Below are 13,002 nucleotides of genomic sequence, written 5' to 3'. Positions count from 1 at the left end.
GATATTTCGCATGTAGCTTACGCATGTCATGAACATGTGCATCCTTGATTTTGAAGATTTTTGAATTTATAGTTTTCGAGATATTTGTATTTTACCGTTTCCCGTAGGGACTAATGGGTTATCCTCTCCCGTAGCACCGAAATCACGTCACAAACAATATTAGCGGTATTAAAACTATCCTGCCTTCACTCAAAGTTCAGAATAGCGTTAAGGAGGTCCGCATTCAAATTCTTCTTTGTGAACAGATACCGACTTTTGCTCAGGTAATCTTAAAACAGTGATTGATTTTATCTATTCGTTTATTTTTAAGCTTCTTTATAATCTAAAGACAGTGATTGATTTCGTTTCGTTTATTTTTAAGCTTCAATATTACGTTTCAAAGTTGATGCGTATGGGCCTCGCATGTAACCAACTCTCATTACCATGTTAAGTAGTATATTGTAGTTTGATGTATTTGTATAAGAGTTAGCTTTCTATTCAATGTTGATGGTAAGCCTAGACCAGTGACCATGCGTTCATGCATCTACTGACGCAATGAGAGGTTTTCAGATGTGTCCCGATGTATTGTTGTAATTCGTGTGTAGGCCTAGACTTTGTTTTCTCATTATTGCAATATTATAAACCTCAGTCTGCATTTGCCCTGGCTGGGAGGGGCTGTCATTCCGAAGATACTGTGTGTGATCGCCTTTGCTCTGTGTTCATTAAACCTGTCAGAGTGTATACAGATACATCGGGACACTAATACATCGGAAAACCTCTCTCATTGCGTCAATAGATGCATGCCATGAACACATGGTCACTGGTCTAGGCTAACCGGCAACGTTGAATAGAAAGCTAAGTCTTATACAAATACATCAAACTACAGTGTACTACTACATGGTAATGAGAGTTGGTTACATGCCAGGCCCATACGCATCAGCTGGGGTAACATCTATGACGACGACTGTTCTATGACTATGACATAATTCACGTCACTAAAATTCATGCGTTTTGCATATGCCATGAATAAGTGCTGTTACATTTCAACCATGCTTATGAAATGAGTTTGCCAAGTTGTAAGTCAAATAAGTGCAGAAATGTACTGTAAAAATACGCTATACTAATATATCCCAACACTATGAATATTTTGATGGATTACTATTCCCTGTCTGTTAGATGACTGTACAACTCTAGACATTACTTTGAAACTTAATATGAAGAAGCTTATATAAACGAATAGATAAAATCAATCACTGTCTTAAGATTACCTGATCAAAAGTCTGTATCTTTTCACCAAGAAGAATTTGAATGCGGACCTCCTTAACGTATCCAACGCTATTCTGAACTTTTAGTGAAGGCAGGATAGTTTTAATACCGCTAATATTGTTTGTGACGTCATTCGTGACGTAATTTCGGTGCTACGGGAAACGATAACCCATTAGTCCCTACGGGAAACGGTAAAATACAAATATCTCGCAAACTATGAATTCAAAAATCTTCAAAATCAAGGATGCACAGGTTCATGACATGCGTAAGCTACATGCGAAATCTCATAACTAACGTAACTACCGTCAGTGAGATACGCCCTAGACAGACTGACACTCCACAAACCCACACACAGAGATTCCTGGATTTATAGATAGACTAGTGCAGTGCCCGTAGGAATTATGCATTCTGTAGTGTTAGCAGACGTAGGTGTAGCTGCTGGGTAGTGTAATAGCAAGACATATTTGCACTCCACATAGGTAGGCTACAGGTTACACTGAAGTGTTATTGTGATGCATGTTTCCTTTTCATTAAGAAATGTTTTAATGTTAGCCTTTTTGGAGATATACCAACAAATAAAGTTTGAGATTATGTAGTGGATGCAGTTGAATAGAGATGTCAACGTTGCTGTCTAAACTATAAACTAAATGTCATAAAGTGTCATGAAATAGGATCACTTCTTTATTGTAAGGGTAAGTGTAGGGTAAGAATGGTCATGCAGTTGGACTCAAATGTAGGTTAATTTTATTGAATGTATGTAGCCTACTGCACTGTATGACTTCGATGATGCTAGCTTTTACAGCCCACTCTCAGACAGATCGTAAGCTAATAAATGTCCTTACAATGGGAACACAGTTTAAATACTCTGACTGGAGATGGCGTTACTATCCCCCACCCGAATTCAGTGCAGGACTGGGAGGATAACATGACAACGTGGGCCAACATAATTTACAGCGAGATTTTCGCTGACTGGAGATGGCTTTACTATCCCCCACCCGAATTCAGTGCACAGTGCACGTTCGATGCACGTCAATAGGCTAGCTAATTTCACAGCAATTAACGTGAACAGGTTAAATTTACTTTCAGATGAGCAGGCCTACTCCAGACGTCGAAGTGTGTGTTCATCGAAGTGTGTGTTCCTCATGAATAGCCTACACACTTTACGCCAAAATCGCTGGTCTATGTCACAATGTATTGGCTCCCATTGAAATGCATTGGGTTTAGAAATCGCGTCGCTAAACCCAATGCATTTCAATGCACGGCAAACGGTATACTAATAAACAATATGAATATTTTTGATGGATTACTATTCCCTGTCTGTTAGATGACTGTACAACAGACATTACTTTGAAACTTAATATAAAGAAGCTTAAAAATAAACGAATAGATAAAATCAATCACTGTCTTAAGTTTACCTGAGCAAAAGTCTGTATCTGTTCACCAAGAAGAATTTGAATGCGAACCTCCTGTATCATATCCATATCCTCCTGTATCATATCTGTATCATATGTATCATATCCAACGCTATTCTGAACTTTGAGTGAAGGCAGGATAGTTTAATAACGCTACGCGAATAGTGATAATAGATCAAATCAATCACTGTCTTAAGATTACCTGAGCAAAAGTCTGTATCTGTTCACCAAGAAGAATTTGAATGCGGACCTCACCTCCTCTATCCAACGGTATTCTGAACTTTGAGTGAAGGCTGGATAGTTACTACGCGTATATTGTTTGATTGTGACGTCACTACCCATAGTGCCGACGGGACGGGAGACGATAACCCATTGTTTCCTACGGGAAACGGTAAAATACAAATATCTCGAAAACTATACATTCAAAAATCTTCAAAATCAAGGATGCACAGGTTCATGACATGCGTAAGCCACATGCGAAATCTCATAACTAACAGAACTACCGTCAGGGAGATACGCCCCAGACAGACACACAGAGATTCCTGGATTTATAGATAGATGTAACATTGATTTCTCGTTAAAAATGCAGTCATAACGCGTTTATTTTACATCGTTAGACTTCACAAAGTATTACCCAGATCACCAATTGCTTTGAATGGGGTGACGTCATCAGTCGCCAAACCTTTTGCATTGCTTGCACCGAAACTTGAGGACAGTGTGATGTTCGTATTTGTACAAAAAGTTGTTTGTTCCGTGTATTTATTTATTTTTTGCTTAGATTAAAAATATATATACATATATATTGAGAAATGCACACTGCACAATGTAAAAATCTCATTACTGAACTGAAAATTACCTCTGAGGGGATTTGTGAGGTGATTGGTATTCTGGACCTGTCAATCTGACTAAAAACATCTCCGTCACTACCCCATGCGCAACATAACGCCCTCCAAGCAATACACAACATAAATAACATCTAATAGAATATTGTAATGGTAGCCAATTTAGGCTAAAGTTAGAAAAAGTATCAGGTTTATTTAGACTTTTTTTATGATGTAGTGTAGCGTAGATGTGCGGTGTCTAGTTGTTTGGGCTAGAGAGTTCAACCAATCCTGTGTTCCCAGTGGTCTGTGCTCTGGCATGGGGTTCACGTGCAGTTTCACGGCTTCCCCTCCCACTGATAATCAATAGCCCATCAGAATGCCCCTTGACCTGTCCCGTGACCTCTAACGATCGTACACCGACAGAGGTGTGTGAGAAGAGAGTTGGAGAACAGAGAGTTTGCAGTCCGGAACTTAAAAACAGAGTGAGTACTGGTTTATTATTTGTTTGTAAATTCGGTTAAGTGCCTCTAGTAACTGCTATTCAATCGAATGTTGTAATTATCCACATCTGTCCGCTATCTAACCCTTTTTGTGTATCATCATACTCGTTAGTCGCTAGTTATATAAAAATAGTTACGTCAGAAATCTCTTCTTATACGGATCTTCAGAATGTTCCTAAAAGTACCGTTAATTTGAATGGGCCATCCCAACGTTCTTCCATACATTAATTCCTGCTAACAGACTGCTGCGAAAAGATAATGACCACTGTCCTTGGCAACGGGTTTTGTACTTCTAATTCACATCTTTCACATCATTCCGCAAGAAGTCCGGAAGAAGTCCGGTCATTTAACCCTCTATCTATACCCTAATAGAATTTCGTAACGGAATGTTGTGATCATTTGTATCTAACTGTAATTGACCTATCGCTAAGCCCCGCCTCGAACCAGACGGGCCAATGGCAGTTTAGTAACAGCTGCACTCGGACATTGTGAGTTTACAGCTCCATAGGATAGCATTAGAGACTGATTTTTCGGTTGTTTTATGAGGTTTGTGGTAATGTAAGTTCAACAAAAATGGCCAAACGATGTGCATGGGGTAGATATAACACTGATACAAGGTATCATGAGAGGATAGGCAATGGGGTATATTGTATCTCATTTCCTAAACGAAAACAAGACAGGGCCAAATATCTCCGGTGGATTAAGCTGTGTGGCAGTTCATTAGCATTCTGCCATACTCATGTTAGGTTAGAATTTTCCTTTGCTAAAGCAATCAACTAAGCCTACATGATAAAAGGCATACTCATTATTCACATTATTGTCATTGACAGTACCTGCTTACTTTCACCAGTGATGTTATGCTAGGCTTAGGCAAGTTATCTCTGGTTCAAACTAGCTAACGTTAACGATTCACTAGCTGGGCTAGCGTAGCTTTGTCAGTTATGGGACAGTTTGATACAAATTTGGCCATTCTATTAAATAAACGATATGCACAAGAATACATAGGTTTAATAATGGATTAACCTGACAACGTGAACGAAACAAACGCATGCCGGTAATTAACAAGGTTACAATAACAAGCTAGACTGTTAGGACCATATGGTTAGGACACTGTCCTGTCAGGTTTTGGTTAATGCTAGTTAATAAACGTAGCTCTACATCTCAGTGCCTTCCAGATTAGTTAAATTAACTGAAGGTGAATTCATTGTATCTTTCCCATGTGGTGCATGAACAATGCTGGTATTGGATGTATTTATCTGCAATCGCGATGGCCGTGAGTTGAGGCTCTTCCTCTTGCATTGAGCTCTGTAAATTCTCGCCTCAAATTTAAGCTTGTTATCCACCATATCGAGTTTTAAATTGTAAACATATCCCTCCATTGCATAATTAAGCCCCTCTTGAAGGCTTCTAGATGAAATCAGGTCCTTTTGTCTCCAAAAGTTGTCTAGAGCTTCTTGGGATATAGTTTTGACACCGATAGCTGCCATTGTAAACTCTAGTCAGCTCTGATAACGTGTACGAGTTAGCAACAGTAACAATTGTCATTGATAACTGTAGCAATTGACCGTAACATCTGCAGGGAAAAATATCATTAACAACATGGAAGATTTCACAGTTAATTTTAATATTTATGGGGAGTATGAAACATCTGAGCGCTGGTGGCAGGCCCAGTTCCAAGAAAAGAAACGAAAACGGGGAGCCAGCACAGATGAAAGCAAGAAAAGACGCAAAGACTTGTGTGCGGAAGAGATCAACCAAATAGAGGACAATAGACATGAAATTAATACCAAACGGACCACTGCATGGGCTATTGGTGTCTTCAAGGACTGGTTAGTGGAGAAGGGAATGTCTGCGGATGTTGAAAATTACACTGCAGACACTTTAAACCCGACTTTGAGGTCATTTTATGCTACGGTTCAGAAATTCAGTGGTCAGTTAAAATAGCCTCCGAGCTGGAATAAATCGTTTGGACATTCTAAGTCCACGATTCAATTCAAGCAACGGTGTTTTCAAGTCCGTTATAAAAGACCTTCGCCGAAATGGCAAAGACACCAGCCTCTTCATCAGGTGAGCTCCTGACCTAAATAGGCTTTCTCGAAACAAACGGGTAACACATTATGATAGCTTTTTACATTGTATCCTAACCGTGGCCTATTGTGATTTTCAGGTACGTCTGACAAAACGCAGAAACATGTTTCTGCAGACACCGCTGGTCAGGATTTAAATAAAGATATACATTTCAACCTCCCCCGAGATGTACCATTGGTTCTTTCCAACTGCACCATCAATGGGAAGGTACAAATAAACTACAACAAATAGCGTTGCCTTCCAGGGAGCTTAAAACGTTGTGTGGTAATGTTTACAGTCATTAATTAATTTTATATATGTTTAAGTTAGTTTAATAGTGTTAAGAGTTAAAGTACAGTTAGTCTTTAAATGGTATAAGGGGAGTGGTTATGGGGAATAATGATAAGCCTTCTGATTGGTTGGAGTCAGCTCCTGACTCAACTCCTCTCAGTATGTTGAGAGAAACCTATCGTGTACCATGCGATCGGATTGTCCTGTGACTCTGGAATAAACATATTTCTACTCTTTGACACTCTCCCAAGTTTCCTGATTATCTGCAAACCTGTCCTTGGATCCAGGACTGAGACAGACTCTTTCATTAAATGGCCACAAAAGTTGCTATGCTACATCTGCAATTCTCCAAAAATAATTCCCTTCAGGACGAAACAACACCCTCCGCTTCGCGTCGGGGTGTTGTTCGCCCCATCGGGAATTATTTTTTGAGAATGACCTCCGGACAATACATTATCCCTTACTTAATATACTTATCACTTAATCAGTGGCGATTAAGCCTTACATTTCTGCTGGGGCACTTTTGAACAAGGTCGTCTTTGTCACATAACTAGAGCTAGCTGATTATAATAGTATCTTATATAAGCAATTTGCCTATATTATTAGATAGACACGTGGTTCAAATAACTTGCATGCTTTATCAAGCTTGTGGCACACGCATACAACATTCGCTTGGAAAGGAACTATTGAAACAGCAACAAAACATGCTGCTAAATGAACGAAATTTAGCTAAAATTATTACAGGCTGCAACTAGCAAAACGAATGCTGGTTACTATGCAGCAGACAAGGGGCTAATCTAAAACTGCCCCATCCCCCAATGTAAACTTTGGCCTGTGTCGCTCATGGTCACATGTTGTTTCCATAGATGCAGTCTTAATGTTTGCAGCGCTGTCCAGAGGGGGAGGGACAGGGTAGAGAACTTCCACTAAAATACGATCTTTTTTTGTTTGTTTTTACTTTCACTGAAGCACTGACATTTACTCCTCTGAAGCACCCTTTGGAGATCAGTAAACTACTTTATCAGTAAAGTATCTATCTATTATTATCTATCCAAACACAGTTCAAAAAGTGCAATGTCTTCAGAAGAGGAGCGCCTTGAAGGTCCCCCTAAGGAGAGCACATCTTCTCTGGAGGAAGAGGTAATGTGCCTTACATGGAGACTGTCTACAACACTGTGAAGTAGTACCCTATTAGATTTAAATCTGAGCTTCTTTACCATGTGATATGATTGGGGGGAAAAGCACCACCAAGAACCAAAAGTTAGCTTGAGCAGTGAATCAGCCAATTCGCAGACCGGAACCTTAAGGGGGTAAGTCTTCTTTAATTATTTGTATGAATATGTTTATTCAGTGTTCGAATTACGGGGGGTACCGGGGGGTGTCTGACGGTCCCGATTGAGACTTGATACCCCCCAAATGGGGGCAAAACTTTGGAGGGTGTCGAAAATAATGTATTTATTGTCGAGAATAAACTCAACTCCTCTGGTCCATCATCTTAGCAACTGGCCGCCCTACCAATGTGTCTTTGGCGTACAGTTTCTGAAGTGGTGCAACCTGTATGTCTATGGGTGCAACTACCTGATAGCTGTATCATATCTATAACGTCAAGCCTATTCTTTTATGCTTAACGTTACCAACCTAGCGGAATTCAACTCATAAACCTAGTCAGAAACTATTTTTGGATAGCTAGCTAACTACACTTGTCTTAAATGCTATTAAAGACAGTGCTCTGTTTCTACCTTGATTGTCATAGCGTTATTAGGCTACTTAACTTGCACTTACAGTTCTGGCTGTGGTACCACTTGGACTCCAGGATTGGTGGATGTTCAAAAAAGTGGTTATTGGACCGCCACCATCCAATCGTCAGTTCTCTATGACTGGGAGGTGTTCAAGGCCTTCGAGGACTTCAAACTGGCTTCCCCAGGCAGTTCAAGGCTAGCTATGGTGAAGATGCTAAACATGAAGACCACGTCTTATGGCAGAGTGAGTGCTTGAAACATGTGCTTCCAACATCCTTGATGAAAAAAGTAGTTAATATTGTTTTCTGTTGTGTGTAGAATATATTGGATTTTGGATCAATCCAACATCACCAGGTGTCTCGTCATTCTACCTTTAAGCATGGGAAAGCGTTTGTGTCGTTTTCCGGTATAAGGGTTTTTTCCCCCCAAATTGTCAGCCTCTGGGACAATGAAATGCATCAGAATAGACACGTGATAGTGTCATTTGTTCTTCAGACCCCTCAAATGTTTTGGCTTTTTAAAAAAATCGTTGGCTTTCTCACTCTGCCAAGTGACGTCTCTTTAACGACATCCAGGATTATAGCCAAGGAGTTTACCAGGCTGGCATGCAACACGAGATTCATGTCCAGAGCAGGTGGGAAAGCATTGCCCAGGACCCTGCTTTTCTTGTGTCTGAGCTGTAAATACATTTCTTCAAATGCTCCATAAAATGTCTCATGTGCTATCATGTTCCATACTTGTTATTGCTTTTGACGTTATTTGATATAGAAATGAATTGATATATTTACATTGAGTACTTCAGTTATATAATTTTAAAAAACATTGCATCGAATTCTTGAATGAGAAATATGAATGAGTTGAAATCAAGCTGTTGTATGTTATACTTCCAAAGAACTAAATGAATTGTCATTTGGAGGACGAACTAACACACTGACCCTCCAAAGCATGGCCTGGAATAAGCTTAAAGTGCGCAATTTGTGCCATGCTCTGTGTGCCAGATTTTTCAAGGTGACAAATCACATTTTCTGGCAGCTGCACATGTATTGAATGCCATGTTTGTTTGATGCCTTGGAATGACCTACCTGCATTCTTCAGACCAAGAAGAACCACACTAAAGAACTGGCAGGCCTCGCCACCCTTAAGGCAGAACTTGGGATTGATGAAGAGACGTTAGAGCAGTTTGTCCTGGATGTCCAGACTTGGGCAAAAGACACTGGTGTGTAGAGGTTGTCGCATGCAAATCATTTGCTGTACCAGTTTAAACACACTTTATGTAATTACAATTTGCTTAGCAATAGGCATAGACACTATTGCTTTTATATGTACTGGGCTGTAGATGATAAGAAATGATTTACTCCTTAGCAGAACCCACAATTGCTGATTCCTCCTTGCTGCCGCAAAGGAGAAGAATTGAGGCGCTGGCACTAGGAATTAAACAACGGACAAATCGTCTCTATAGACAGAATGGTAGGTAATTGTTTTCCCCTGTTTATGTTGTATGCATTGCATTTCCTCACTTCAGAACATCTGATAAATGTAAAGATGTTATGGAATGTTTTCTATACAGAGAAGGTGTGATTGAATTAATTGGTGAGAACAAAATAAAAACGTATTGTGCTTTCCATCTAAAGATCATGTTTTTCAAACACCAACTCAGCACGAAACATCCTGCAACAAAAAATTTGGGATGAAAAGAAAGGTTTGGCAGTGGGCAAATATGATGCCCTTGTCCAGCCATCAGACCAGCTTTTCTCAGCAGAAGCCATTTTAAAGGGTGATTCTGTTTTGCCCTGGGACCTGCCTTCCTCAGGTATGGTTTTATGGTGCAGCATAGATAGATATTTTTACACAGATAAATTACTCTGACTTCTTGTTTATGCATTTGTGATCTTTCCCTACACATTCAGATTAGGGGTGTGTTCAAAATATCGATACGGGGATACATCGTCGCGGGCCTCTTTACGATGCGTGTATCGATACGGAGGCGTCAGTATCGATACTTCACGTGCAAAAAAAAAAAAATTTCATTGGTTCATGTGTCTGCCTGCATACTTTGCCCATCATCCAGTTGATGGTATAATTTGAAAGCAGAGTTTCTGTAGAATCCACATGAGGTGAGAAATATGTTATGATGTACTGTCAAGGAGTTACAGGCAATTTTTTTTTGTTATAAGCCTAAAATATCGGGATACGTATCGTATACGTACGTATCGCATGTATCGCGATACATATCGTATCGCGACCCCTGTATCGGGATGCGTATCGTATCGCGAGGTGGTTGGCGATACCCACCCCTAATTCAGATGGATTAGACTTCCTGACAAAGAAAAAGCTCTTTGATAAGGTCATGCTCATTCGGAGGCTTGGGGAGGAAGAGCTGATCCTTGTAGAAGAGACAAAGCAACACTGGCACTATCTAAAGAAAAAAGAGGATTGCTTGAAAACCGTAATAGCCAACATCAATGCTGATGGTAAGAACAATACATTACCGCTGTCATTTGAATGTACAGTACATGACCATAATATTTCAAGTTAACGCTTTACACTCCTGATATCGCTGTGTACCTTTTTGTTTTTTTGTCTGTCTGAAGGGAGCCACCAGATCCTTGACGGCAACAGTGTTACAGGGCTCCGCTGTATTTTGCAAAAGAAACTGTCAGATCTACAGTTAGAGCTTCACATCACAAAAGGCTGCGTTCCCATATATCGGCAGCCTTTTTCTACCCGCCTACTGGGTCTACACTAGGAGTAGACGCTAGACAATCTTCGCCGTGGGATGCTGTTGTAGTCTCTCCACCTGATCTACTTGTATAAAATCTGTGCCTATACCTAGCCAGCCCCACCACACTGTCACCCACTTACCCCATACTCTGCTAGCATTTTCCGGTCATGTTGCCACCATTGACAGATAATAACAATACAGAGAGCTCAAATAATTTATTAGAACAACAGACTTCAAAATTACACAAAATATATCTTTACAAACACGGATGAGCACACACACGCACACAACATTCCAGGAACTTGAAACAAAAAAACTGTTGATGAACAAAACTTATTACAAAAACTATACAGGTGACACTCATGGCTCTTCAAATTCCTCATTTGTGACCCAGGAGCAATGTTCCCTCTAAGCTGCGCGCGTGCGCGATCACGCAGGCCAGTCGAAGAGGCCGCGCAATATATATTTCAGACCGCGCACATTTTTCAGACCGCATAAACAAAAAATATTTACAGTTAAAAAATCTGAGCATCAAAGGGGATGTAGGCTAGGTAATAATCATTTAAAATACTGACATGTCTGACAACCAAGCCGGATGTGCGTTTGAATGTTTACATAAAACATTTCCTTTAGCTCTCTTGCCGGTCTCTGCTCCAGCAGTTATAGGCTACCATGGCGAAAAGAAAGGCAGAGCAGGTGCCCCAGAAAAAGGTCTGCCTAACGTTTAAACATGAGCGGCTAGATGAAATAGTCCAAACTGACTCAGGTAGGATAAAACTTTCAGACATATTTACATATGCTCGGAGGCAAACGCGAAAAGAGTTCGCTGGTGGGAAAACATGCAGTGAACAAAGGTGACATTATTTTGTTTGTCGTTAAAGTTTGTGAGCACTTGGATGCCCGCTTCCCTGAGCTGAGTGGGCTGCCTTTGAGCCTGACACGTTGGATCGTGCAGTTAGTACATTTGATCATGGGCTGAATGACGTGACCAATCTGGTGAAAAGGTTCGAAGCGCTTCTGGAGGAAGCACAATATGCGGTCCCGGGACGCATTTGTCGAGTTCAAGTTCATGGTAATTGAAAAAGGTGGTCGCTGAAAAGTGAGCATTTTCCAGATCTGGTACAACTTCGACATTTGTGGCACATTCCAGGCATCTAGCGCCGACTGTGAACGCGGTTTCAGTCTAATGAATGCCACTAAGACAAAATCGTGAGGCGAGAAGATTTGAGGTAGAAATGTCCAATATTTTCAATTAGACCTATTAGGCCCTATTCAAAGTGATCTTGATAACTGCAACAACATTTTGACATATGTTTAGGCAGAAAGGTGTGTCTTCAATAGGCCTGCAGACAAGATGAGCCAAACAGCCAGATAGGCCTAGCTCCCTCAATGTAATTCAAATTACATGTTTTGTAGCTTACCGTAGTTTGTTGCAAACCACTCCAGTTATTACATTTTTTTTTTATAAAGGCTACCTTTAGGAAAAAATACACCATAATTACTATATTTATTGTAAAGCACTGCATTAGCATTTTTCTTTCAATGAAGTTCTACTTAAATGTTGTACCTGCTGAGAAATTACTAAACACCTTGGATACTTTTATTTTGTGTATATATATATATCATTATCATTCATAACCAGTGAACCAGTCATAACCTCCCTAAACCTTATTTATTTTTAACCAAAGATCCTTTAAGTTCAAATAAACTGACTGGTAAAACACCATCATTAAAATGTTCCAAAGTCCAGCCATTATAAAGGATATTGAATAAATATCAACCTTGTAGACATATTGATGTATTTGCTGTCATCTCTTTGGAAACCTATGGCTAACCAAGGCTCTTGGTCATTTCCGTAAGGTCGCGTGGTTTACGAATTGCTCACAGTGCTGAAATGTGCGCTCAGAATCAAAAATATTTGCTCAGTGCTGAAAAAATTAGAGGGAACATTGCCCAGGAGTCATGCCACTTTATTCCACTGTAGCTACCACTACAATCAAAAAGTGAAACATATATCATTTTTCCATTACAGATTAAACATGGTGTGTATCGTAATATTTAATGGTTTATGCCAATAGTGCACTTCAATGAATTACAGTGCTTGTCTGAGAATGGTACATGATAAAACATATGGTCAAGGCTCAAACCTGCTTTCACAAGACTCTCAAAAACAGTCTTAATGTGCTTTATAGCCTTTTTCTC

This window comes from Sprattus sprattus (genome assembly GCF_963457725.1).
Source record: "Sprattus sprattus genome assembly, chromosome: 3".
Taxonomy (NCBI): Eukaryota; Metazoa; Chordata; class Actinopteri; order Clupeiformes; family Clupeidae; genus Sprattus; species Sprattus sprattus.
The sequence above is the reverse complement of the archived record's forward strand: the minus strand, read 5'-3'. Positions refer to the sequence as shown.